At 39.3% G+C, this 27,951-nt stretch overlaps 1 long non-coding RNA gene across 1 annotated transcript in view; it reads left to right on the forward strand.

The window, feature by feature from the left end:
• Positions 1-27,951, forward strand: part of LOC131828147 (uncharacterized) — a 148,933-nt gene that overhangs the window by 72,562 nt on the left and 48,420 nt on the right. The window lies entirely within an intron of this gene.

Here is a 27,951-nt window from a genome sequence, read left to right on the forward strand (position 1 = left end):
CTCAAGTTATTTTTAGCAACATAAGTTTTTTCTATAAAAAATCTTGCCCAGAATCCTAGTACTTAAAGCAGACAATGCTGACTTGTTCAGGTTTATAGTAGGGATAGAGGGCCTCTGAGCACTGTTGCCTCGGCCATTCCCTTGCTCATTTAACCTACATGACACTCCCTGAATCAGCTCCCTGTGGAAAATTTAGTCCAGTTTGAAAGTCACTATACTAGACGGTCTTTGGATGCCTTCCATATATAATTCTAAAAATCTTATATTTTTGCTTCCTTTTAATTTTCTAGGTATCACATCAGTGTGTGTGTCTATTTATCTATCCATCCACCATCAGTCTGTCTGTCTGTATTTATCATGTATGTATGTGTATATATCTATGTCTGATTAAGAAAACAGCTCTGGAATTAGAATGCTTGGGTTTGTGTTCTCATTCTGCCACTTTACTGGCTGTGACCTAGATCAAGATGATTAACCTCTCTGTGCCTCAGGCCCAAACCATGGAAAGGTAAGGGGAATATTGTCTACTTCCAAATGTTGCTCTGGTTTTACATATGTGTATTGAGCACAACATAAGAACTCTACAAATACTAATCATAATTATTATAATGGGTAAACCTTTGAAATTTAAAATGAATTTTTAAAAACATATAGAGTGTAAGGCAACTAAGCCCTTCTCCCTCAAAACATGTCCTGAATCCTAGACCATAGGAACTTGGGTAGAATATAGCTGGTCTAAGGAGCACCGTTAAGAAGGCAGGAGATGGGTCTGGATCAGAGGTGCTGTTGAAGCAGAGGTTGGGTGCAAGCTCTTCTCTTAAAGTTGCGGACCATGGCAACAGAATGAGACCTTGCCTACAGTTGGGGTAATGCAGTCTCAATAACTTGTACAGGGTTTTACCCTTGTGGGACATTGTAGATCTTCAAGCCCTTTGAAAACCCTGCCTAATATTTTCCCCAACTACTCAGGAATTTTGAGTCAAATGACCTCATGAATGAATGTCAGCGCTTATTTGATCCTCTATTTTCCTGACCTAGATCACTTCCCTGTGCACTGTGGTGCCCTCTGCTGGAGACTGCTTCGGGTGTAATGTAGAGGCTGCCATTACTCTGTCCTATTTGTTGGGTGTCATTCACCTTGAAGTGTTGGAGAATGCAAGGCAGGAATGTATAATGTTCTCGGTTGAAGAAGGGCTCAACATCTCTCTCTTTATCTCTCTTGGCCGCACTGTTATGGGGTCCTGCGGTCAGCAGAAGAACCTGAATGTGTAGATCTGAGCTCTCTTTCTGCCACTTCCACATCTTTTAGCCCCTCCATATAGCCAGATGCTCCCTTGGGGAGGAGCAGAGGAAGGAGAGGAATCCGAAAGATAGTATTTTCTTAAAAATGATTACTTAAATGAAAAGAATCAGACCTGTCATAAATTGGTGAATTTCAGACACATGCTCCCTCCTTTCCTTTATATCATAATCCTCCTATTGGGTGTCTGAGTCTTTCCGTTCTGTTCTAGAGTACAGACTTAAGAGTATTCAAGACTACTGAATAGTGGCTTGTTCACACAAGAAATTTCGGAAGGTGGTGTAGCTGGGAAGTGTTTTCAGGGCACCAAGTTTTTCTTTTTTATAAAAAAAAATTTTTTAACCGAATGCATATTTTGAGAGAAGCTGACTGCAGCAGTAGGTGGTTCTCCCCAGACTGCTGCCAAAGGGACAGCTTGGCTTTGAGTCAGCTTCCCACATACAGATTGTAGTTTTAATTTTATAGGAAATATTTTCGAGATAATGAATTATGGATGCTATAAGAAATACTGGAGGCATGGCCATTCTTTTAAAGCTCACACAAATGGAATCCAGTAGATATTTCTCTGCAGTGCTAGTAAAGTCATGGTTCTCTGCCATACTATGGTATTTTTGCAGAGAACTGGAAGTAATATACAGAGCCTGTCCTCCTTGTCATTCTTTGATGGTGGCCAGGACATCCTTATTCCTAAGGTCCTCAGGGGCAGCCCTTGGGTGATCTTTAATTCCCCTCCCCCACTTCACTTGCTGTGACTAGTCTGTTACTAAACTTCTCATTTATCACTCTGGAAGTCTTTCCTATTTCCATGTTACATTCTTCCTATTTTACACCTCAATCATGGCTTCTTCCTTTCTTTTTTTTTTTTTAATTTTTTATTTATTTATTTGACAGAGAGAGAGAGGGAGATCAGAAGGAGGCAGAGAGTCAGGTAGAGAAAGAGAGAGAGACAAGCAGACTCCCTGTTCGGCAGGGAGCCCAATGCGCGGCTCTATCCCAGGACCCTGAGATCATGACCTGAGCCAAAGGCAGAAGCTTAACCCACTGAGCCACTCAGGTGCCCTGGCTTCTTCCTTTCCTCACTGACTCTTTGTGATCCTCTTCTGAACCATCTGACAAATTGTTGAGATTCTAATATTCCATCTCATTGTCCCATTCAAAGTTAAGGTGACTTGTGCACCCCATCCTTTCCTGCCCCCACATTGGGGATTGCACTTGACAACTAACCATGAACTGAACAAGTTTTAAATGCAGCAAATACCATGAAACCAATGCCTCTTTTTGAAAACTCGAGAGGCTGGCAATTTCCATAATAAGCCCACACAGTCCCTCTGTATCCTTTTTTCACTTTCTTCTATTATTTGTGCCATTAGAGTGGAGGCCAACGCCAAGTTCACATGTGGCCCCTGTGAATAGCTACATCCCATAACCACTAGTTCACTGCCCCTGTCATGAGCAGACTGTCTTTTTGATCCTTTGCTTTACAAGACATCTCCATCCCTGTTTATATACAAAAACTCCTATTTCTCCTCATGCACGAAGCCTTCCTTATATGACTCCTGCAGGCTTCATTGAGCTCTCTCTTCCCTTTGAATTTTTACGAATACTAAGTTGAGTGGCACAGACCAATTACAGTGGGATTTCCATGCCTCATTCCATATTAAAGGTTCTGATTTTCCCATTCCCTTTAGCCTGGAACAATGTCAGAGGATAATCACTGGTTGTTGTTGTTGGTGTTGTTTTGTTTTTGTTTTGCTTGTGCTATGGGCAGATAGAACCATTCCTCCAGGTTCCGATGCTCATAGTTCTATGAGGGACTGGGTTCTATTTTATGCTTACTTTTTCTTCCCCTTCAGTGTGTGTGGGTTTTATTGATGCTGGTGCTCAGGCCTTGCGTACTTCTGTGGTGAATATAGCTTGCTCCTCCACTGCTGCTTCTTGGTCTTCAGGTTCTCTGGCTTGTCAGCCAGCAGCACAGGGTACGTGTCTTCTTGGGCTATAGATCCCAGGGCTTGTCCTTCTTACTCTTGTAGAGTATCCCGAGGTTCTTTTTCTGAGTCTGGCTGATGATGGTGAGAACCCCAGCTATGGGTTTGCAAACATCTGGGATCTTGGAGAATTTGGAAGCCGTGCCACCTGTCACTTTGGCGATTACGTAGCTGGAACAGCTCCACCTTCAGGTCTTCTAGCTGTTTAATCAACTCCTCCTTTATGATGTGAGGGTCTTGTCTTGAACCTTAAACTTGGCCGCATCTGCACTGTCTGCCACCCCCATGGAGGGATAGAGCTCTCATGCTTACTTTTGTATCCCTGCGGTTTTTAATGTCTTGCATTGCTTGAGGTAGATGCTGTACATATACCTACTGATTGACTAGAGTGTTAATTCTAGGACATATGCATGTTTAACAGGAAGCTATTATGTGGAATACACAATCAATTTCAGAATTATAAGGTAAAGTGAAGTACTGTTATTCTGGAGTTCACAGCACATGTTTCACGACAGAGTGAAGCATACCTTCAAATAATAAAATTATGGTTAGTATTTATGGAGTGCTAAGTAAGCACATACTGCCCAACGGTATTCTAGATGTCTTCACCTGCGAGGTAGATACTGTTATTATCCCATTTTTATAGGCAAGGAAACCAAAGCACAGCTATTAATTGGAGGATCAGAATTTGAACCAATGAAATTTCGCTCTGTTCTCAACCACAGCATTAATGCCTTCAGATCATTAAAACATCTTAGCTCATAGCAATCAGAAAGAGTGGTAAGAGAAGTTTCCAAGAATTTTGCAGAAGAGTTTGCGGGTAGGTTTGGCTTAGCCAAGCGCCAATTTCTACATGTTCCACTTGTGAAAAAGACTGTGGGCATCACTGCTCTTTACTGAAAAGCTCTATAGGACACAGGTGCAATATACTATAACGATCACTGCTGCAATGGCGACTTCCAAATACGGAAGACAACGTAGGATACAAATTGGATGGTGAGTATACTTTTAAAGATCTTGTTCCTGGTTCATTTAATTAATGTATGAGACACAAGTTTTCTGAATATTACATTCGTTTTGTGTAAAAAGCCAGACAGTAGGTATTTCAGGCCTTATGGACCACAGAGTCTCTGTCACAGTAATTCAGCTTGGCCATTGCGGTGCAAAGAGCAGTACATAAATGCCTGGGTGCGGCAACGCATTTACCAACAATACCTTATCAATACAAATAGGCAGGGTCTTGGGTTTTTGGTCCATAGCCCTTGGTTTCCTGATTCTTGGGTTTAGATAAATAATTTCTGTCCTGTCAGTTTGCGACTGCGATGGTGGTGTCAAATCTCTGCTTCCAAATTATTCCCATTTTAATTCTGTTAAGAACTACTAAATAATGAAACTACTTTTTAATTTCCCTGCCAGGCTTTCATCATTCTTCCTCTCCATGAGTTTCTAAAAATGTTAGTGCTCTAAAAGCAATAGCAAGCTCTATGCTTTGTAAATTGCTTTATATTTATTGACTTTTAAGGACCTGGGAAAGGCACAAGTACACAATCTTACTTTCTTGTGATTTAGATGTTTTAGATTTGTTTCCAACACTAAGTTCTCAAATATTGTGGGGCGAAAATACAGTAGCTGAAAGAGGGAAGTGATGGAAGGGGGGGATAAAGGAAGTCAGAAAAGGAAAAGAGAGAGAACGAACGAGAGACACTGAACTATAAAGAAAAACACATTTGTGGCATTCTTGGACTTAGGCTACTCGAATATAGAGCAACTTATGAAATACCTACCATGGATCACACATAAATATGACAACCCTGTCTAATGAACACACACACACACACACACACACACACACACAATTATTGCACTGAGTAGATGGTACTTGGTACAACAGAATCAACCAGCATGAAATATTTTACAAAACTCACAGAACCAATGTGTGGGCTTTCTCTTTAAATGCTGCAATTTTAGAATGAAAGTATACAAGGAAATTTTATTTAATTTCTATCTGTATTAAATAACTTTCCCTCCCCCAACCCAATGGAAATGATAGAACATTTCTTGTGACTACAAAACATTTGCTCTAAACCAGGCAATGGTGAGTCCTCATTTGGTCCTTCTGTTTACTGTGATGAGTGTGATAGATGCCATGTCCAAGAATTTGATCAAGCTTAAGGGAAAGAGAAGGGATCTCTTTGAAGTACTAGCTAGGCTATGGTATGGTCAGAAGATGGTAAATTAGCTGCAACTACCTTAGTGGTATGGAAGGACTCTGCTGTTCCTGAACTTGGCCTCTGGGCATGAAATGAGTCCATGGGAAACCACACATCTGAGAAGAAGATCAACATTTATTGTATTTAAGGGAATATTTATTTTCCTTAAGATGGATTGAGTTTGTGCTCTTCTGAAAATTCTCTGGTAACATTTGCTGAAAATTTCTCTGTGTGTGTTGATACAATGCTTCTCTGCTGAAGAACCAGGAAGAGTGAGAGGGCTACCCACCGGGGCCTAGGGTGGGTGGAGACTAATCTAGAGTACTGAAATTTCTTCACGCCATCCAGCGTGGCAAAATGTAGGTCTGGGACTCCATTGCTGCCAGTGTCTTATGGCCTGATCCTACAGTAAAAGCAACTCTTGAGGGTTTCTTCTACAAGGGTGTGTATAGAAGATAGTTATGTGGATGTGCATCCGTGGGATTCATTTGAAAAGAGCTTAACTTTGTTCTTTTTTTTTTTTTTTTTAACTTTTCCCACAAACTCTGTAAATAACCATATTTAAAGGCTTTAAGTTGTTGCCTTATGTTGGACTTGATTTTAATTACCCCCAACTTGTTTGTAAAGTGAGTTTCCCCTGAATCTTGTAGTGTGGGTGGTGCTTGGAATTAAGAGATGTAGTATTAAAAGGATCTCTCTGTGGGAACGTGCATAGCACTGTGGGTATGAAAACCCAGGGAGGTAGGGCGTGGGAGCCTTTGGTGGAGCTGAGATCCATTGTTGTGTGGGGGAAGCCATGGGGAGAAGCATCTGCCAACAGAATGGCATAGAAGCTGGTGCAAGATCCCAAACAGTCTTCTCAAAATGAAAACAAATATTGCTCTCAGAATCAAGGAATCAACAGCAAGTTTCTATGCTGATTCACTTGGCTCCTATGTCTTATTCCTACAGATTGCCTGAAATAAAACACTTTAAGGACTCTGGTACCATGAGAAATTATCAGATCCATCTGGCTATAAATGTACTAATCTAGTTTCCTTGCATTAAACCTTTTAAATTGTCCTCAGTAGTTGCTAAAAACAACCACCTAGGCAGCACGTCTTCTACCTGGTGTGTGTGACCATGCAGTTCCTCGGTTAGGGTTAGATTATTGCTACCCTTGCCTGGTTAAGACAGAATGGCATGTAATGACAATGTGAGTATTGGGTTTTCTCCTTTGTACTCAGGTGGACAATTCAATGGTATTATCATTACTACCATTCTTATTTCTTCCATATTTTCCTTTCTGCTTTAGAAGAAAAGGAACCATTCTTTAGATGCTTTGTTTCTAGGAATGGGAGTGGGAATGAGCACATGGAGATAGGTGCCATTGTAGTTAAACAAATTAATTAAAATTGAGTGGGTGCCATGGGCTGCTGCTGCTGCCTTTTTTTTTTTTTTTTTGGCATGGGCTTTAAAATCAGATAGGCACACTTTGGGATACTAGGCAAATCCCTCATTCTGTATCAGTAAAAGAGGGTATAATAATGGAACCTTTTAGTTAGGAGTGTTGTAAAAAATTGTATGAAAAATGCATAAAAACATTTAGGACAATGCCTGGGTCATGGTAAGCATTCAAGAAATGCTCTTTCAGTAGATATTTCTTGAATTAATATCCAAATATCAAAGCTGATCAACATAACAATTTGAAAGATCCTATTACCATTTCTAATGGGAATAATTTGAATTCTGATTTCTTATATCTGATGCTGGCTAGGAGGTGATAGCTTCTTTGCTCCTGATTAGCATCAATATGAGTGGACTTTATGTAAATGAGACATTTGCATTCATAGTGACTGGAGGAGTGAGTTCTAAATCATGTGGACTGTTTAGCACCTCATTTTCTTGTTTTTTGGTGTGCCCTCATGCCTGCATCCAATGCACCTGGGTCTTCACGTCTGACTGAGCTGAAGTCATGAAACAAATATGTGAAATCTCTTTAAATTAACGACATATGCTTCCACTCTTTACGTTTTCGGCAAATAATAGTTTCCAGTGTAGCTACGGGCAATTTATAAATGAAGTGAAGTCTCACTACTTAAATACTTACCTTTTAAAATTTCTATTCATTTGTATCGGGACAAATGGAAAAAGTTGCTGATGCTGGTGCTAGCATGAGCTTTTCATATCAGCATAACCATGTGATTAAATATGACTAAATAATTTATTAATTTTTAAAAGTTGCTGGCATGTTTTCCTTACCAGGCATGTCTTTTCCACTCTTCTCCCATATGATAATAATAATAATAATAAATAAAATAATAGTAATAATAATAAATGTAATAATAATAATAGTAGTAGTAGCAACTGTATTTATGGACTTGCTTTATATCAGGTATTGTCGAAGTCCTTTACATGTTTTAACTAAATTTTATCTCAATACCTCTTAAAATGGCAGATACTATTTAATCCCACCTATACAAGTAGAGAAATTAAAGCTCAGCAATATTAAGCAAACTGTTTAAGGCCACACAGTTAACTAAGGGGCACAGCTGGGATCTAAAGCCAGGCAGTTTGTTCCAGAGTTCATACTCTTAAAAGTAAATACTATGCTGCCTCTCCATTTAGTTCATTCTCAAAGTTTCTTAAAAGCTCAGTTCATTGTTACTTCCTCCTGATCTATTTCTCCTGCCCAGTATGCCCCTCCCCTCCCCGCCCCAATTCCTATGGCATTATTTCATCTATGTCATCCATTTGTCATTTTCATTTAGGAAACTCTGCTTGGCATTGATAATTCCTTGTTTTCATGTATAGGCTGCGTTTGCCCCCATGTATCATGCCTAGTAAATTTCTCTTTTGGAACAGGTAGTGATGGGTGAAAAATCCTCACTTTGTGAATATTTCTTTATATAGGAAAAGTACCACACGGTTTTATCAGATATCAAGGAATAAATTCTTTTCACCTATTTGCAGGTATATGAGGTGGAAAACCAGTCTGAGATAGGAGGAAAACTGAACATTATGGTTTTTGGATTCAATTCTCTGTTGCTTGTGTGTGAATGATCATCTTGAGTCCATATGTTGGAGAGTTATTTTACCCTGGCCAACATTTTACTATAGAGCTTTATTTATTAACATTAACAAGAATCATGGGACTAGTCTCTCATGCCTCAGATGGAAAGTTTACACCTACTAAGAGAGTCCAGAGCAAGGCAATTAGCACTTATGTTTTTGAGTTGAATGAATGGAAACCATCTGAGAATTAGAAAGCATGCCAAAGTAGCCAGCACAATGGAAATCAAGTTTCCAGAAATGGCTAACTGGATCCTGTGACTGCGTAATCATTTTCAGAGACATTCCACAGCCAGAATTTCTTAAAACCCAGATTACGTTAGTTTCTTTCCATAACACATGATGCCTAACTGCTTGTTCTATAGAAACTTTTATTTCCTCTGTGGGAGATGTTTTTCAAAATGGGACAAATACTGTCTTCTTGGCAGTTGAGAGGAGGTGAGTTGGATGTGGCTGAACTCAGAAACTGCAGTTGCAGCATTCAGTATTTGGTGGGCTCACTGGACCAGTGGGACAAAAAATTCCCATTGTTAATTTCACCATTTATGGTCAAAAGGCAAGAATCAGTATTTATAATGCCCAGAAGAATTCCAGTGTTATACTTGAATTTCCCCCAAATCGTAGATGAGGACCATGGCTGCAATGCCATGCTAACTTGATACCAATATTAACTTAAAATGTTTTTAGGCTGAAGAAAGCAACAAAGGCGAGACTTCTTTGTTAGGGTCTATCTGGAAGACTGGCGTGATAAAGCAGGAAACCGTACTGCTGCTCGATGTGAAAGTGGGGAGGAGGGCTGTTCTTTGGAGAAATCCAAAGAGGCATTGATTTTCTAGTGCTTTTTGGGAAGTGCCGTGTTGCTTTATGTTTCATTTTCATTCACTCATAGTTACTTCTGCTAATAAAGGTCCTCTGGTGGCAGTTAATTCTTCTCAGCAGAGTGATGTCGTTTAGCAGTGAAATCCTTGGTGCATTCACTAACATGAAGTGCGATCTGTCCTTGCACCTGGTATACATTCAGTTCTGCAGAGAGATTCATTGCTATTTATGCCTTTTGTTTAGTCGCACAGGGGAACCAGAACAAGAAGTGTAGATTTTCACCTTGGCTTTTACAAGGTACATTATGAGCTGCACACCTCCTTAGAATGAGCTCGGCAGTCCCTAGTTCTTAGACAACAGTGATTTGCAACTGGACTTAAGGAAAGGGGACATTAATTGCTAGTAATTAGTAGTTCACAGAGGGTTTTTTTTTTTTTTTTTCCTGTGAATTAATCAATCTCCTGAGAGGAATGAGAAAAGCGAGAATGAATAGAACAGCAAGGTTTTAGGTTTAGAATCTAAGGATTTTGACAGTTTGGTGTCATACCAATGACTCATTCTAGTTTTATTTTGTGGCTCACAAAGCTTTATGTCACTGTCCCTCTTTTAAAATTTAATACTATTTTATCAAAGTTCTACATGTACATTATTGAAAAAGTACAATCTTTTACAAAGCTCATAATAAAAAACAGCAATCTCCGGCTCCTCTCCTTTACTCTTTGATTCTTAGTCTCTGGAGGCAGCCTCTTTCAACTTTAAGCTGTTTCTTCTGCTGTTTACTGCCATATTTCTAATGACTTGCTTGAAACATCATTTCTTGACTCTTTTTTCAGCTTTCAGTCTTATTTACTGACATTTTAAAAGATTTTATTTATTTATTTGACAGAGAGAGATATCACAAGTAGGCAGAGAGGCAGGCAGAGAGAGAGAGGGGAAGCAGTCTCCCTGCTGAGCAGAGAGCCCGATGCGGGGCTCGATCCCAGGACACGGGGATCATGACCTGAGCTGAAGGCAGAGGCTTAACCCACTGAGCCACCCAGGCGCCCCCTATTTACTGACATTTTAACTTGGAAGGTAAAAACTTAGTCTTCTTAATAAGAAGCCACATCCTGCAGCCTCAGGGTACACACTCCTTCTTCATCTTTTCTTAGTGTGGCTTTATCATTTTTGATTGCCTCAATATTCACCAATTACACTATTGGTATAATTATATAAATTGGTGTAACTATATAAATATTACTCAGAGATGAGCTGTGTGCCAAGGTATAGTTACATTTCCTGTCTTTTACAAGTTTAGGTTTTCCCAGAGTTGATAATTGGTTGTGTCTCCCTCCTTCTTTCCTTCTTTTATCTTTCCTTAGGTTACTCTGTACTTAAGCTTAAATGGTCACTAACTCATTCTCAGTTGTCTGCCAGAAGTATAAATCTCCTCTCCAATATAGTCAGTTCCTATGAAAATATTAGGTAATCAGTTTAGGTCCTTTTGTTCTGGGAGGGGGAGAGTTGGAAGCATACCCTTCTGGGGGCTCTCCCTTCTGTTTGGATCTGGACTGGTCACTTACAAGGCCCAATGCCACCCTGCGACTCCTCTTCACCACCCTAGGAAAGGTTCCCTTTGCTTGGCTTGTATAAGGGATCCCCCTGTTCCCTGGACCCCAAGTCTTTCTCCCCCGACCCATAATTTGGTTGAGAACATTATTTAGTAGTTGATAAAAAAGGGGGCAAGTGAAGTAAACATTTTTGGGAACTTAGATGTAGATCATGATTTCGTTTTGTCTTCACACATGATTATTTCTTTTCTCAGGTAGAGATGTCTAAGATGAAGCCGTATTTCCACCCAATGTTTGATGTTACTGCCCCTGATTTTTGGGCTTCCAGTGTCGCAATGGAGAGATCTGATGCCATGCTGATCCTTGATCCTTTGAATCTGGATTTATTTTAGTTTTAAGATTATTTATTTATTTATTTGAATGAGAGAGAGAGAGTGAGCAAGCCAGAAGGAGAATGAGGGGGAGAAGCAGACTCCCGTCGAGCAGAGAGCCTGAGGTAGGACTCGATCCTAGAACCCTGAGATCATGGTGGGAGCTCAAGGCAGACAGTCAACTGACTGAGCCACTCAGGTGCCCCTAGACTTTTTATTTTTTAATTCTTCTTGGAAATTATTGAATATTTTCTTTATCCTTGGTGATCTGAAATTTTAAAATGATGTTCCTTATAATAACTTTTCTTTCATTCTTTTGGTTACTACTTTTAATCTGGATATTCTTGCCTTTCAATTTGGGAAAATTTTCTTTAAATCAAGAAGAAAATTTCATCCTTTCTGTTTTATCTATTCTTTTTTCTCTAAAACTTTTATTATTCTGATGTTTGATTGCCTGAATTGATCTTTTCTCTCCTGTATTTCATGTATTTCCTTATATTCTACCTTTTGAGAGATTTACTTAATTTTTTTTATTTTTTAAGATTTTATTTCTTTATTTGACAGACAGAGATTACAAGTAGGCACAGAGGCAGGCAGAGAGAGAGGGGGAAGCTGACTCCCTGCTGAGCAGAGAGCTCGATGTGAGGCTGGATCCCAGGACCCTGAGATCATGATCCAAGCCGAAGGCAGAGGCTTAACTCACTGAGCCACCCGGGCGCTCCGAGAGACTTACTGAGATTTACTATCCTCAAATTCTTTCATTGAAATTTTAATTTCTGCTGTTATCATTTTAATTTCCAAAAAGTGCTTTATATTTAGTTTCCTGAATGTTCTTCTTTTTTTTTTTTGTTTTCTTTTCTTGTTTCATGGATATAGTGTCTTTTCTTATTTTTCTATGTATATGAATTAGCCTTATTCTTTCTGAGTGCATTTAGTTTTTTGTTCTCTTCCCTGCCTTGTGTGTTTATTTTCAGTTAGTTTCTGTTTGTTCGTTTATTATTTTGGTCTCTTTTACATTAGAAGCCTCCCTGTAGTGTCTGGTGACACTGGGCTCTCCGTTTACTTTTACCGCTTACCTGATTATGCTTGTAAATTTGAAGACTTTAATGTGGTTTCAATTCCTGTTGCCTTTTGAATTATTATCTTGTGCAAGTATTTTACATATGAAAGCACTATGCACTTTGCACTTGCAAAAAGCACTATGATCTTTGTTTTGCATAGTTAAAATTCATTTGTTTTAATATTTCACAACTTACTTTTACTGATGTTCTTCATTTATCTCTTCATTTCTTGGCTTTTGGGATCTTTTACATCTGTTGAAGAAGTTCCTTCAGTGTTTCCTTTTAATTCAGGTGTGCTGGTGATGAATTTCTTAAAGATTTTGTTTTCTGGAAAAGTATTTATTTCATCCTGAGTTTTGAAGGGGATTTTCACTAAGTATAATATTGTAGATTGGCAATTACTGTTTTTCAGCATTTTAAAACAGACTTCAATGTTTCTGTCTGAAACATTTCTGTGGAGAAGGCAGCACTCAGTTGTATTGTTGTTCCTTGGGAAGTAGTATAACTTTTTTCCTCTGGCTCCTTCTAGGGTTTTTCTCCAGCAGTTTTACTATGATGTGACAAGGAATGGCTCCCCCACCCCCCCATTTATCTTGCTTGGGATTTGTGGTACCTTTTGAATTTGTGGGTTAATGTTTTTCATCAGTTTTGGAAAATCTCTGCCATTTTCTCTGCACAGAGTGTTTCCACTTTATTATTTTTTCAACGTGTGTTGTTGTTTTTTAAATCCCCCAGCTTTATTGAGGTACACTTAATATACAAAACTGTGTAAGTTTAAGGGGTTCAAAGCGATGATTTGATATATGTTGTGTTGATATGTATGTGTCATATTGCAAAATGATTGCTCCATAAGGTTAGTTAACATATCCATCATCTCACATAGTTATCTTTTATTTTGTTTTGTAGTGGGGACTTTTAGGATTTACTCTCAGCAATATTCAAACATACAACACAATATTGTTAACTAGAGTTAACCATGCTCTAGATCTTTAGAATTTAAATTCATCCAATAACTAGAATTCTGTACTCTTTAAGCACCTTCACTCATTATTCTTCCCCTTCTCCATCCTTGGCCCACACACACTGCTGGTAACCACTAGTCTACTTTCTATTTCTATGAGTTCAATTTTTAAGATTCCACACAAAAGTGAGATTATACTCTATCTTTCTCTTAGTTCACTTAGCACAATGCCCTCAAGTTTCATCCATGTTGTCACAAATGGCAGAATTTCTTTCTTTTTTATGGCTGAATTACTAATATAATGTAATATATAATATAATATATAATCACATTTTTTTTATCCATTCTCCTATCAATGGTGATATGACAGTGAATTTAATAAAGAAAACCTTCCTTTTTTAAAATGTATTTTTATTTTTTAATAAACATATAGTGTATTATTAGCCCAGGGGTACAGGTCTGTGAATCACCAGGTGTACATACTCCACAGCACTCACCATAGCACATACCCTCCCCAATGTCCATAACCCCACCACCCTCTCCCTACACCCCTCCCCCCGGCCCCCCTCAGTTTGTTTTGACATTAAACGTCTCTTTTGGTTTGTCTCCCACCGGATCCCATCTTGTCTCATTCTTTTCCTACCCCCTAACCCCTCCCCCCATTGCATCTCCACTTCCTCATAGCAGGGAGATCATATGATAGTTGTCTTTCTCCGATTGACTTATTTTGCTAAGCATAGTACCCTTTAGTTCCATCCTCATTGTTGCAAATGGCAAGATTTCATTTGTTTTGATGGCTGCATAGTATTCCAGTGTGTGTGTGTGTGTGTGTGTGTGTGTGTGTGTGTGTGTGTGTATACCACATCTTCTTTATCTATTCGTCTGTTGATGGACATCTAGAAAACCTTCCTTTTTGAAGAACCTTGCATTCTGCTGGAGAATATGGCAATAAACTACTAAATATATATTATAAGGTCAGTATGATTTATATGTCATAAAGAAAAATAAAGCAGGGTGAAAAAGTTTAGCAGGGTCAGATTGTTTTAGATAGGATGGTCAGAGTCAGTCTCTTGAGGATTGACTTTGAGATCTGAACAAGCCAAATGTGGCCCAGTGTATATCATGCCAGGAAAATGAAAACAAAAAAACGTCATCTGGGTAACTGATATACACTGTGGCATAATACTTGCAAATTTGGAGTTAGAAGAATCTTTGCTTAGTTTATTTTATTTGGTAATCCAGATCCCTGTTCATCTAGGATAATGTTCTGTAAAATGTATATGGTAGACCAGGTATATGAAGATTACAGGTATTTGTTCAATTTGGCATGTGTTTATTGTGTCTAAATTCAGTAATGTTTATGATGGGTTTTTTTATTTGTAGTAAGCAAAATTCATGTCCCATTTGCCGTTTCATCTGTATAAAGATATTTACTATATTCACTAAGAAGTATCTTCAGAATCGCTTTAGAGAACCATTGGCTCCAGGGAATACAGAATGGGTTAGTTTTCTGATTTTCTGTAAACCTTCAGCAGAAACAATGAAGTGAAGTTACAGACTGTCACACTGACTTCTCCAGCTGGCTCATGGAAATGTCTGCTCTTCTGACCTAAGGGCTGTAGGGAATAGTACACCTGAGTGTTTTCGAGAGTAATTCTGCTCTGCGATAGGACTCTAGAAGATAAACTTGTCTTTTTTTCTTTTGTAACCATAGAAGCAGGTAAGAAAGACCACAGTCCCAGCATGTTGGTTGTGGGCTCTGGCAATATCTGAGGGCCCTGGTGTGTGTGCTCAGCGTTTTCATTCTCTTTGAAGCCTCGCTATTTGCACTCCAAAGAGGTTAGGATCCTCAAGATGTCTAGGCTGAAGGTGGTATTAAATCCAGTGTTTTATTTACTCTTCAAAAGCTCTGTCTTTGAGAGCATATTTACCAATAGGTAAACTAGGATAATTTGTAATGAAAACCTGAAATATCACCAACTCTGTATTTAAGTTTTCCTGCTTTTAGAAGGTGTTTGTTTTGGCTGTGGTTAAAATAACTTAATAGAGCAAAATTGATACTTTGAAGTGAAACATATTTTGAACCATTGTTTTATGTTTTGAAGCCGTGCAAGTGTTTTGATAGCTCAGTAATTAATTATAATGTGCTCAGCAAATGGACATGAACAAAATATAAACATTCACTACATTAACTAATTAGTTAATTCAAAAATGAAAACACTGAAAAATTGTTTTTAAAAATATAACTTAATGACTTAATCTATATTTTTACCTCTCTAAGGTTAGAATTTAATAAATAAAATATTAATAAGTTATGTTGTACACATGGCTCAAGTTTTAAGTAGAGGATAGAAAATACACAATATACTAACCAAAAAGTCGATTTATAACTGCTGATACTTTTTTTCCTGTGGGCTCTATCCTAGTCCATAGGTCCCCATAAATATTAATCAAAAGGGTGCTGTGTATCCTGGGCTGTTTTCAGTAATATATTTTATATGGAAAATCCATATGTAAACTATTAGTAGGCAGAACATAAATACGGATTTTTATATTATTTGATTATGTGGCTCAAATTTGTACTAAATTTTACTGTTTATTTTTGTAGAGTTAATTGGTCACATAGGGCTTAGACTCTTTTTTGACCTAATTACTTGGTGTAGAACCATACAGAAGCCACTGGGAACTTTACTTGTGTGATTATACTCTAGAATGTTGGGAGTACCTTTCCCCAAAATTTCTTTCCCTATGAAAGAAATTTCATGTATCGTATGTAATATTTTTTATGATTTGTACATATTAGACTGGTAAGACAGAGTCCTCCTGTCCTCAAGAACCCAGTCCTTGATTGTATATGTGTGTGTGTGTGTAGGGGATACACTAGAATTCAGTCTACAATCTCATGGGGTTGTGTGTATGGGAGGTTGTTTTTTTGTTGTTGTTTTAGGTTTTTTTGCCTTTTATCAGGGGATCTTTGTATTATTGCTGAGAACTGTGGATATTCTGCTTATGAGTCCGTGTGTGTATGCCATCTCTACTGGAAAGCCCAGAAGTATGTTCTGGGGGCATTTGTCATCCTTTTCCTAAGACTCTCCTGCATGCTTAATTTTTCCAAGATCAAACACACACCTGATTATAATGGAGACATTGAATGAATGTCAAAGTTGTGACTTTGTTTTTCCTTTAAAGGATCCAAAGGAGAAGCCTTTGGATTTGGTGCTTCCAAATATATATATATATATATATATATATATATATATATATATATATACTCTCTCCTGACCCCTCCTTTTCTTTCCCTTTTTTTCTTTAGCTTCAAAGCACCTACTCCTTTCCCTTAGACAAGTGCCCTCAGGAGTCTTTTGGGGAACTTCCGTCTCCTCACAAGAGGAAGAGCTAACCCCTTCAACATGTACCTTTGATCCTTTCTGAGGTCTTACAAACTCCAGGACCTTGTACTTGTTTGGGTGCTCATGGAGGGTCTCCTCTGCTCATGAGTCAGATCTGGCTTGGATACTGTGGCTGAGAATGCACGTGGGTGCCCAGTTTCTGTGTTGTCTGCCCAGTAGTGACCATTAGGACCAATGTGTTCACTTGTTTATGTCAAAACCAAGCACAGTGTACTAGATGAAAGAGAGAATTATGTTTTCAGTCACACATGAAAAAACCTGATTTCTCATGTCATGTAACTTTTATTTTTTTAAAAGATTTTATTTATTTATTGGGGCACCTGGGTGGCTCAGTGGGTTAAAGCCTCTGCCTTCAGCTCAGGTCATGATCCCAAGGTCCTGGAATGGAGCCCCGCATCGGGCTCTCTGCTCAGCGGGGAACCTGCTTCCCTCTCTCTCTCTGCCGCCTCTGCCTACTTGTGATCTCTGTCTGTCAAATAAATAAATAAAATCTTAAAAAAAAAAAGATTTTATTTATTTATTTGAGAGAGAGTGAGAGCACAAGCACTCACCAGCTGTCAGAGGAGGGGTAGAGACAGAGGGAGAAGCAGACTCCCCACTGAGCAAGGAAGCCCCCCTCAGGTAGGGCTCAATCCCAGAACCCTGAGATCGTGACCTGAGCCAAAGGCAGTCGCTTAACCATCTGAGCCACCAAGATGCCCCTCATTTCACATAATTTTGACCATGCCCCCTGATTATAAAATAATCAACCCCTACATTTTTGTGTAAATGGGCATTTTATTTGTCTGTCCCTGTATTATTTCTCATAACTGTGGATTATTTCTCCCCTGTTAGAATATAAACTTTATGAAGATGTGGGTGTTTGTTTTGTTCACTATTTTATCCCAATCTCTGGAACAGTGCCTAGCCCATAATAAGTGCTCAATACATATTTGTCAACTAAGTGAATATTAAAAGGATTATACACTACCTACAGATGGCTTATTTTTTGCCATGAAGAAATGGGAGTATCTATGAAGAGAATGTTAATTTAGTTTCTATTTTATTGTAGATTTCATACCAAATATAAAAGAAAAGAAATTTCTAATTTATTCCCCCTTACCCCCCAAACACTGATACTGATCAAGGATGACTCAGGTAAAGAAACTGAAGGACTGAGAATACACAGAATTTATTTTGCTAATAGGCAACTTGAGGAGTCTAGACTTGGACCTACTTCTTCAAACGTTTCTTGGTTTAAATGGCTCACACTCTGCATTCAGAATTATAACTACCATTTGGTGAGTAGACATAAAATTTGCCTCTCAAGCTAACAGGTAAATTTAAAGGTATACTTATCAGTAATATATAAACTTTATACATGCAGCTTTTTCCAAGTTAAAGCTTGCCATACACTCAAGGATGTTAAGTATCTGATTTTTAAAAACAAGAAAGTTCCATAAGAGTAGATTAGGAATCAAGCAGATACCAGTCCCAGCTTCCAGAAACTTGAGCTTTTTGGTAAGTGGCTCTCACACTGGGTTTTGAAATTGTGTTGTGCTTGAGCAAGTCAGAGGCAAAGGGAACACGAATAACACAAAGAATGCCATGAATGCAGGATTCATTCTTTTGAGAATACGAGCACTGTATATCAAATGAGGGAGGGGGCTGATTGGGTTAATTTTCTTTCTGGATAAAAATATTGTGGCATAAATCAGTAAGAGAAGGAAAGGACCACTGTGAAGGACTAAAAAGAAAATTGCTAAAATCTCTATGTTAGTAATTGATCTTAATGGAACTTAATTATTTTATTACCATAATCAGTCTCCTCTTATCTTGCCTTTGCTGCCATTCCACTTTGGGAACTATTAACTCTTATTACCTAGCTGTGGTCAGGAAGAAACTGCTTGATAACAAGTTTTAACTCCTGTTGCAGTATAACTTTGGCAAGCTTACTTGTCTACATTCAGAACATTGGAAGAAAAGTATTTGTAAGATGTGTTGGGGTGGGTGAGATTGGTGGATATGTATATCGTCATGTGTATTTTTACTCTCAAGGCCCAACGTGAGTGCTCTGAAGTCACAAATCATGCTTATTTATTCTGTATTCCCAGTGTCATACATCGCATCTAATAGAAAGTAGGCACCTCATAAATACTTATGGAATAAGTAGTAAAAATAACTAATGTCTGTTTAATTCTTCATATTACTGTTGTGTCTCAGAAATGGAGATGATCTATGTATTGTTACAGGTCAAGTGACTGTTTTAATTGGTTCTTTATCAACAGATGTTAGAGGTGCTGTGTTTCAGAGATGTGGACATACCCCTGTGGAATTACGTTTACCCTTTGTTTAGGCTAGTATGCATCTCAAAGATGAAGGCGTATGGCCAGATAGACTTTGGTTCTGTGCAATTGTTAAAGATTTTTTTTTTTTTTATTATCAGTGAAAAACTGGCTTTTTATTTTTTTTTTTTTATTATTATTTTTTTTTTATATATTTTTTTTTAACGATTTTATTTATTAATTTGACAGAGAGAAATCACAAGTAGACGGAGAGGCAGCCAGAGAGAGAGAGAGGGAAGCAGGCTCTCCGCTGAGCAGAGAGCCCGATGCGGGACTCGATCCCAGGACTCTGAGATCATGACCTGAGCCGAAGGCAGCGGCTTAACCCACTGAGCCACCCAGGCGCCCCGAAAAACTGGCTTTTTAATAAGGTTTTAGACTTGGCAGATTAGAAGATCATGATAGTAGCCCTTAGGAAATATTAATAATTTGTGACCATTTTATTCATAATTGTAATACCCAATAGAGCTGTGCATTTTTCATGTATACCTAATGAATTGGATAATTCTGTTAATTTGTTATTCGTCTGATAATTCTGATAATTCGTTATTTCCATCTCCATTTTCTTCTGACAGTTATATGCTTGATTTTGTAAAATGGCTTTTTATTTTGAAACAGTTTGAGACTCACAGAGAGTTGAAAAAACAGAGTTTCCAGTGTACTCTTCACCTGAATTCCTCTGGTGATAATTTCTTACATAACGAAAGCACGTTGTCAAAGTCAGGACAGACCTTATTAAGATCTCACTAATTTTCTTCCCCTAAGATTTTATTTATTTATTTGAGAGAGAAAGACAGAGATAGTGAGAGGGAGAGAGAGAGAGAACATAAGTGGGGGTGGAGCAGAGGGAAACAGATAAGCAGAGCTCCCCACCTGAGCAGGGAGCCCAACAATGTGGGGCTCAATCCTAGGACCCTGGGATTATGACCTGGGCTGAAGGCAGATGCTTAACCAACTAAGCCACTCAGGCACCCCAGATCTCACTAGCTTTTAAATGTATTCTGTGTGTGTGTGTGTGTTTGTACAGTTCTCTGAAGTGGACTGCATACGTATACTCTGGTAACCAACACCATATTCAGGCTACAAAAGTTCCACCACCACAAAGAAACTCTTGCACTTTCCCATAAAGGTCACACCCTTCCTCCAAACCTAACTCCCACAAATACTAATCTGTTTCCACTGCTATAACTTTGTCACTCAGAGATGCTATATAAAGGGGATCATGTAATATGTAAGTCTCTGATACTGACTTTTTTCACTCAGTAGGATATCGCTGAGATCTAGCCAAGTTGTTGAGTTAGCAGTATATTGTTCCTATTTATGGCTTGGTGGTATTGCACATAGGTTTGATTATGATAACAAACCTTCAGATCCACATCCGAAGCCTCCTACAAACTGAAACTAAAGATCTCCCAACAATTGTTCCTTTGGAGGACGTTATGGAGAAGGCTCCCACAGCCGGAGAACGGTACGAGGGATAAAGAAAACAGTCTTTTTCAGTGGTTCATGTACTCTGAGCTTTCTTATAAACAAGTCCCTCCAGTCCAGCTCTCACTTATTTATTATTTCTTTTTATGGTGGTGGCTTGTCAGGATTTCCCAGCAGTTTCCTCAGCTTCCTGGGCATTGGCTGCTTCTTTGGTTGTCTATATTCCTAACTCATCATTCAGATCCTGATTTTAGTGTTGGCCCCGGCTTGAATAAGCCTAAACTGCTCCTCTAATGAGTCGAGCAGGCTGGGAACATACGTTGATCCCTGCAGTAGGCCTGGCAGGCCTCTATTTGCATGAGTGACTGAAGATCCCTCCACGAAAGAGTCAGGTTCGTTTAAGGACAGTGGGGCAGAATCTACAGAAAAATGTACTTCTGAGAACACCATGTCTATCACTGCAATTTTCCAAGGGGATTTCAAATAGAAGACTCTGAAAAACCAAATGAGCTCATTCTCTTTGATCTCGGAGGGGTGCTGAGTACAGAACACGATGGCGGTGGGCTAGAAGCACTGCACTTGCTAGGCAGCGGTGATCAGGGTGGCTTTGGCAATAGAGGTGATATCACTGTGTCAGCAGCAACCTCTGTGCAAGAAGAGATGGCTCCTCCAGAATGCTTGACCCTGTTACTGGTTCCCTTAGCATTGGCATCACCAGCTCTGTGCTTTGGCAGCCGTGGGCAGATCTCCCGTGGCTTGGCAGGGTGGCAGTGCCCCCTGTGACCACTGGTACGAAGGCGCTGTTTCCAGCATCATTGTTGGGAGGTGGGGTACATCTGTGTGCCTGTGTGTGTGCGCATGCATGCGCGTTCAACTTAAATTCTCTGGAGGTCTCATCTTATAACCTCTCAAACTATTTCCTATATTGATTTTATAGAAGAAAAGTGCATCTAGGACTCTTCCTTGGCTAGGAAACTATAAAACATTTTGTTGAAATTCAAGGCTTCTGCTTGGTCTTATTGTAGTAACAGGTGAATATCAATAGAAAGATGCTTTTGGAGAGAGCTTACTTCTCAGGTGTTAAAAAATATATTTTTCTATGATATGCATTGTATACACATATATTTTCTTAGAGTGAAATAGAAGGAATACGAAGGGCAAGCGCCACAGTTTTTCAAATAATGTAAACTATTGACATGTGCAGAGATGGATAGCGAAATGTTCTTTCCTTAATATAGTTTGAAGCTCTACTCTTCTGTGGGGGACTATATATCTGTGAGATGTGTGTGTATGTGCGTGTGTGTGTGTGTGTTCTTCTTGTTAAAAAAACAAATTCAGCTATGTAAATTTTAAAGATCTTATTGGCTTTATTGAATGATTCATGAATTGGGCACTCATCCAATCTAGGAGTTAAAGGAGTTCTGAGGAGTCTACAAAACAAGAATTTTCTGGATAGAAGGGAGCAGGAACAAGAACATGTTGTACTAGGCAAAAAATCGGATTGGTTATTTCGAGGTGGCTTTCCTTTAGGGGATGGTAAAGATGTACAGGAAAATCACCTGAAGCTGATGAAAATTTACCAACTATTGTTGATCAGGTGATTCCATTCAATGAACTGGGTTAAGATAACATTTCTGAGACAGGTGAAACTGAAGTTAGGTCTCTGGTGATGCAGGCGTGACTTAAGTGACTGCGTTTTGGAACTGTTGTCTTGTTTTTTTTTTTTTTTTTTTTTTTTTTTTTTTTTTAAGATTTTATTTATTTATTTGTCAGAGAGACAGCGAGCGAGAGTGAGCATAGGCAGACAGAGTGGAAGGCAGAGTCAGAGGGAGAAGCAGGCTCCCTGCGGAGCAAGGAGCCCGATGCGGGACTCGATCCCAGGACGCTGGGATCATGACCTGAGCCGAAGGCAGCTGCTTAACCAACTGAGCCACCCAGGCGTCCCTGTTGTCTTGTTTTTAACACTGTATTCACTTACTAGATGAGTTAAGGAAGAATAACTCACCACACACTAGTAGGGACATCTCAGAAAAGATCCTTTTTGGCTGAATAACTCATAGCTTTGTGGAATATATTCCCGCGGGTGACTGAATTGCACACTATTCTTGAGGAGGAGATGGATCTTAGAACTAGAGAGGGGAGGAGGTTTCCCTAAGATGGGGAGTTAATTACGTGGCATAATACCTCACAGGGACCTTGTCCATTCAGTATCGTGCAGTTATCAGTGAAAATCAGCAAGTAACTGGGGAGTTGAGGTCATTGAAAGAATTTACTGCACTTCTGATCTATTTTGTTGTTTTCTCTCTTTTTACCTTTGACCCTGCTTTATTTTTTTTTATTTTTTATTTTTTTTAAAGATTTTATTTATTTATCAGAGAGAGAGGGAGAGAGTGAGCACAGGCAAGACAGAGGCAGAGGGAGAAGCAGGCTCCCTGCTGAGCAAGGAGCCCGATGTGGGACTCGATCCAAGGACGCTGGGATCATGACCTGAGCCGAAGGCAGCTGCTTAACCAACTGAGCCACCCAGGCGTCCCTGACCCTGCTTTAAATGCCACATACAAAGTATTGTCAACTGTCTCTACTAACACCTCCAGGGTCTGTAATGGAGTTCCCCTCAGTTCTTTATCCTCTGCCAACCCCATGTCCTGCCATTGTTCCCAGCCTGAGATACTCAGCTGCAAGGCTCAGGAAACATTTTTTAAAAAAATGATTTTATTTATTTATTTATTTATGACAGAGAGATCACAAGTAGAGAGGCAGGCAGAGAGAGAAGGGGAAGCAGGCTTCCTGCTGAGCAGAGAGCCCAATGCGGGCCTCATTCCCAGGACCCTGAGATCATGACCTGAGCTGAAGGCTGTGGCTTAACCCACTGAGCCACCCAGGCGCCCCCCCCCACCCCACCCAGGAAACATTTTTATCCTCCCCTGTCACTGCCAAGACAAGGGAGTCGCATTTTTGATATGCTGAATTTAACATTTCTATTGGACATTCAGGTAGAGATATTAAGTAGACTATTTTGCCTGTTCAGAGGACAGGTATGAGCTACTAAGTTTGGTTGTTGGTTGTATACACACGGTATTTAAAACTAAGAGACTAGATGAGGTAGTCAGGGGAGTCAAAGCCCTGTGGTGATTTGGGGAGGAAGAAGAAGAGGAGGAAGCAGCCAAGGAAATGAAAAACAAATGATCTAGTGAGCAAATAAAAAAACTTGGAGACTCTGGTATCCCTGAGACAATTGAAGTCAGTTTCAAAGACGGTGGTCAGTCAGGGCTATAAAATGTTAGTGATGCTGGCTCATGGGCCACTAGAGGTCATTTTTGACTGTGATAAGAGCAGATTTGGTCAAAGGAAGTGGACACAATTCTCTTTGGATTGGATTGAATAGAAAATAAGGGAACAAAGCGTTGAAGACTCTGGGAATAGATAAGGAGAGCAAAGATACAGGGAAGAAGCTGGTGGAAGAAGTGGAGTCAAGAGAAAATAATATCCAGTGGTGACTGGCCATTGCATTAAAAGGGAAGAAAACATTTTTAGTCAGTTTGTATGTCCTAGTATCCTTCAATGTCTTCTCATCATGGTGAAAAAGAAAGAGATTGATAGGATACTAGGTAGGCCTAAAGACAACACTGCAGACTTGGCGGGGACCATCTCAATTCAACTATGCAGTTTCTCTTTCCTTCTCCCAGAACTGGAAGCACACCTGGAAGATTCAGAGGTCAGCAACTTTCATAGGAAATTCTTCACATAAAATCTTGACGATGATAAGCCCATTCTTCCATGCCAATCCTGCTGTTTCTCTGACATCCTTTCTATTATCCGTATCCTTCCTTTTAATACAAAGAATGGGACAGATAGGGTGACCCTCCAAAGCATTACTGATTCCCAGTATGCTCCATCCCCTAAGTGCCCATTCTGTCTTCAGGGGTATTGAAGTAGAATCCAACAGTTTGGAAACTGATTTCCTCATTCAGTCATCAGTGCAATATCCCACTGAAGTCACAATCTATCACTGCACTATTCCCCTAAAATCTTAACCCATTGTTTCAGTACTTGGGAAAGAAAGAATTAAGATGAAACAAGACCTCAACTTTGTGGCATAATTACAAACAATGTCAGGAAAGTATTGGTATGAAGCTAAATAATATATGAGGGTTTTTTTTGTTTTGTTTTGTTTTTTGTTTTTTTAGACATCAGTAGACTTTTATCTGCTATAGGAAATCAATTTATTCTGAAAAAGAAAATACAAAACAGTAACACAATCCTGGTTCTTATCTCGGACAGTGACTTAAATCATGTAGAAGCAGCTCTCACTCTCTGTCTCTCTATCCCCCATCCACAACATCATTGTAATCTCACAATGATAATCAGGAAATCTTGCCTCTGCTTGCTCCTCTTCCAAGGAGCAAACTGTGATGTCAGCATGTCACTAGCATACTAGATATGTATCTCGAGAGGTTGCCATGGCAAATCTGGAACCAGAGCCTCCCTAATGAGCCTTAGCTATTTCCACCTGACAGAGTAAGCATTCTTACACATCTCCTGTTAGATTCAGTGCTGGCTGTGCCTATGAAAGCAGTTGCTTTCATTTCTGTCAGTTAACTAGCATTGGGTGGGAATGGGAGTGAAGTCTTGTCCAGTCATGAAGTGTCACTGGATCTGACAGAGGAATTTCTAGGGCTGGAAATGTAGCAGGTGCGACGGGACACTAAAGAGATATGTGAAGTTAAAATCTAGTTCCTGGCAGTTTACGTGGTTTCTGAGGATTTCACTGATTATAGTTATTTCTCATGGCATTTGGTGTCTGCTGGTGAGTGAGGACGAAGACATTAGCCTCCACAGTGGCCAGATCACCATGTAATGTAACCTATTAGAGGAAGAAAACTGATAGAGCCCTGATATTTTATTGGAGAAGCAGAACTCTTTAAACAAGAGCCTTTCAAGTAGAAGATTGCCGACATTGACTATATCAATGTTAAATGTTACAAATTTTACAAATGTTACAAATTTTCTCTTCCCCCAATTATCACAAAAATCTTCCTTCCCACTTTTCTTGAGTGTCGTAATTTTTTAAATAGAAGAGTCATAGATTATAACTATGAATAAGAGAAGCCTGGTGAGTTTGCTGTGTTAAAGAATCTAGAATGGTAACTTTAGGAAAGCAGCAGGTCATAGTTTTGATTCTGTGTCATGGTCTTATTTCCCAAAATATATAAACGTATAAACTGTACTTCATTTTAGGGAGTGGAAATTAATTTGAGTCAGAAAGGAAGTAAAAAGCAACCCACATGGTCTGCCTTTGTCAAGGAGGCTGACATTTTTGATATTGTTCTTAGGGGAGTAAGAAGATTTTAATAGAATGTAACAGCTCTCTGGAGAGACGAACACATTTCCTATATGTTGAATGTAGTTATGCGTTATATCTGCAGAAGTTTTCCCTTGAATCCAGATTTGAGCTCTGCTAAGGGGGCCATGGGAAAAGACCACTGTGTGGTAGTGGCAAGAAGGCAAGATTGGTTCACATTTTCTCAAGAGGTAGACAAGACAACAGAATTTTAGCATCCACCAGGTATCTGTCAGATGGTGACAATTTCCTGCAACAACATAACAGGGTCATATCAATGACAGATTGAATCAGTTATCTAGAGATGAAAGGCTCCCTAGATCCTCGTTTCCTCTCGGATTCAGGTTTTTGATTGCTTGCTTTGTCCTTTGTATTTCTTTTCTTCACTATCTCAGTTGGTTCTTTCTCTTCTTTTTCAGAACCTTAAGCTTATCTTTTAAACTGATTTATTTTGGGTTTTATGGCTTAGGGAGCAGCTGAGACTAACAGGAAAAATATAAAGAACAAACCTGAGTATTTTCTTATTGTCAAAGAACAGATGCTGTGGCAGGTGCTACTGGTAAGGTATAATCAAAGAGGCACGAAAATGTAGAATTTCATTTCCCATCTTAAGACAATGCTCTCAACTTGCTGATTCATTCATGTGATTAAGAGCAAAGTAATATTTCAGAAATTTGCCCATAGTCTATAAGATAGTGATATATGGCAAAATCCTTTATGTACTCCCATAAGGCAGATTCGTCTAGAAGGAATGATGTTCATCTCTTAATTAAGTCCTTACATTACATTTCATGCCATAGTGAAACAGGAATTGCTCTCTGCTCCCAAAGAAGAGGGGATATGTCATCGTTCAAACTAATCTCAGTAGCCAAAAGAGTGTCTGGTTTTGATAAATCCCTGTGTTTTGATTATAAGCAGAATATTCAGGTTTTTTGCTTGTACATTTGTCTTCAGTCTAGTGTAACACTTCTCTCCCTAAGTTGCTTGTATCTCAAATATTCTTTTTGGCTTACTTTATGTTTTTATTCTTGGGGCCAAAAAGATACCTGTCAGTTCTTTTTAATGGCTCTTTTGGCTGTTCTTCAGATACTCAGTTGTCCATTTTTTTTTTTTTTAAACATTCTATTTATTTATTTGAGAGAAAGAGAGTGAGAAAGAGCATGAGAGGGGAGAAGATCAGAGGGAGAAGCAGACTCCCCGTGGAGCGGGGAGCCCGATGTAGGACTCCATCCCAGGATTCCAGGACCATGACCCGGGTTGGTGGCAGCCGCCCAACCAACTGAGCCACCCAGGCACCCTCAGTTGTCCATTTTTAAGTGAACTGTTGATTATAGGATTTAATCCAGGTCTTTTGCCCAAAGAAGTTGCTGAGTACCAGGTCACAGTTGTTCAGGCTGTTTAGATACCTGATCTACAGTATGTGCCGGGTAGGTATCTGGTCCATGATTTGGGGCTACCACCGAATCTTCAAGACACTGGGTGTCTTGTTTTTAGAAGCCTGTTCCCGGAAAGGTTTTTCTTCTCTTCTCTTCTCTCTTTTTCCTCCCCTCCCCTCCTCTTTTTTTCTTTCTTCCCCCCCACCCCCACCACCTCTCTCTTTAAAAACTTTCTTAGCAGCTGATAACATTTCTAGTATGGCTGCATCAGTTTATTCAGTGGGACTGCTAATTAGATCATTTTGTCGTTAATATGTACTCATCTTCCATCTTACCCAGATTTCTGTGTTTAAAATACTTGAAGACTTGGCGGTAGTGATACCTTTAAAGATTAATTCTCCTTATGAAGAGTTCCAAATGATGCCGGTGATTTCTCTGGGCCATCAGAATTCAATTGAAGTTGGGGTCTATGAGTAATTTTCTTTCTTCCAGCCTGTCTTTGGGCTGATGGAAATGCTCTGGGAAATGTGACCTGACGAGTGGAATCGGAGCTTTTCTTGGGAAATGTTGAAATATCTTTAGAAGTTAGGCAATAGATTCACTTTCATTGTTTCATTTATCTGACTGGAGGAGAGCTGAGAGAAAAATTGATTCAAGCAGCAACTATTGTACCCGTGCCATAGTTTTAGTTTCTGTGTCTTTGCCATCTACTTTAAAATCAGGAAGTGTTATGACTCCAGCTTTGTTTTTCTTTGTTAAGATTG

The sequence above is a fragment of the Mustela lutreola genome, chromosome 3 (genome assembly GCF_030435805.1).
Source record: "Mustela lutreola isolate mMusLut2 chromosome 3, mMusLut2.pri, whole genome shotgun sequence".
Taxonomy (NCBI): Eukaryota; Metazoa; Chordata; class Mammalia; order Carnivora; family Mustelidae; genus Mustela; species Mustela lutreola.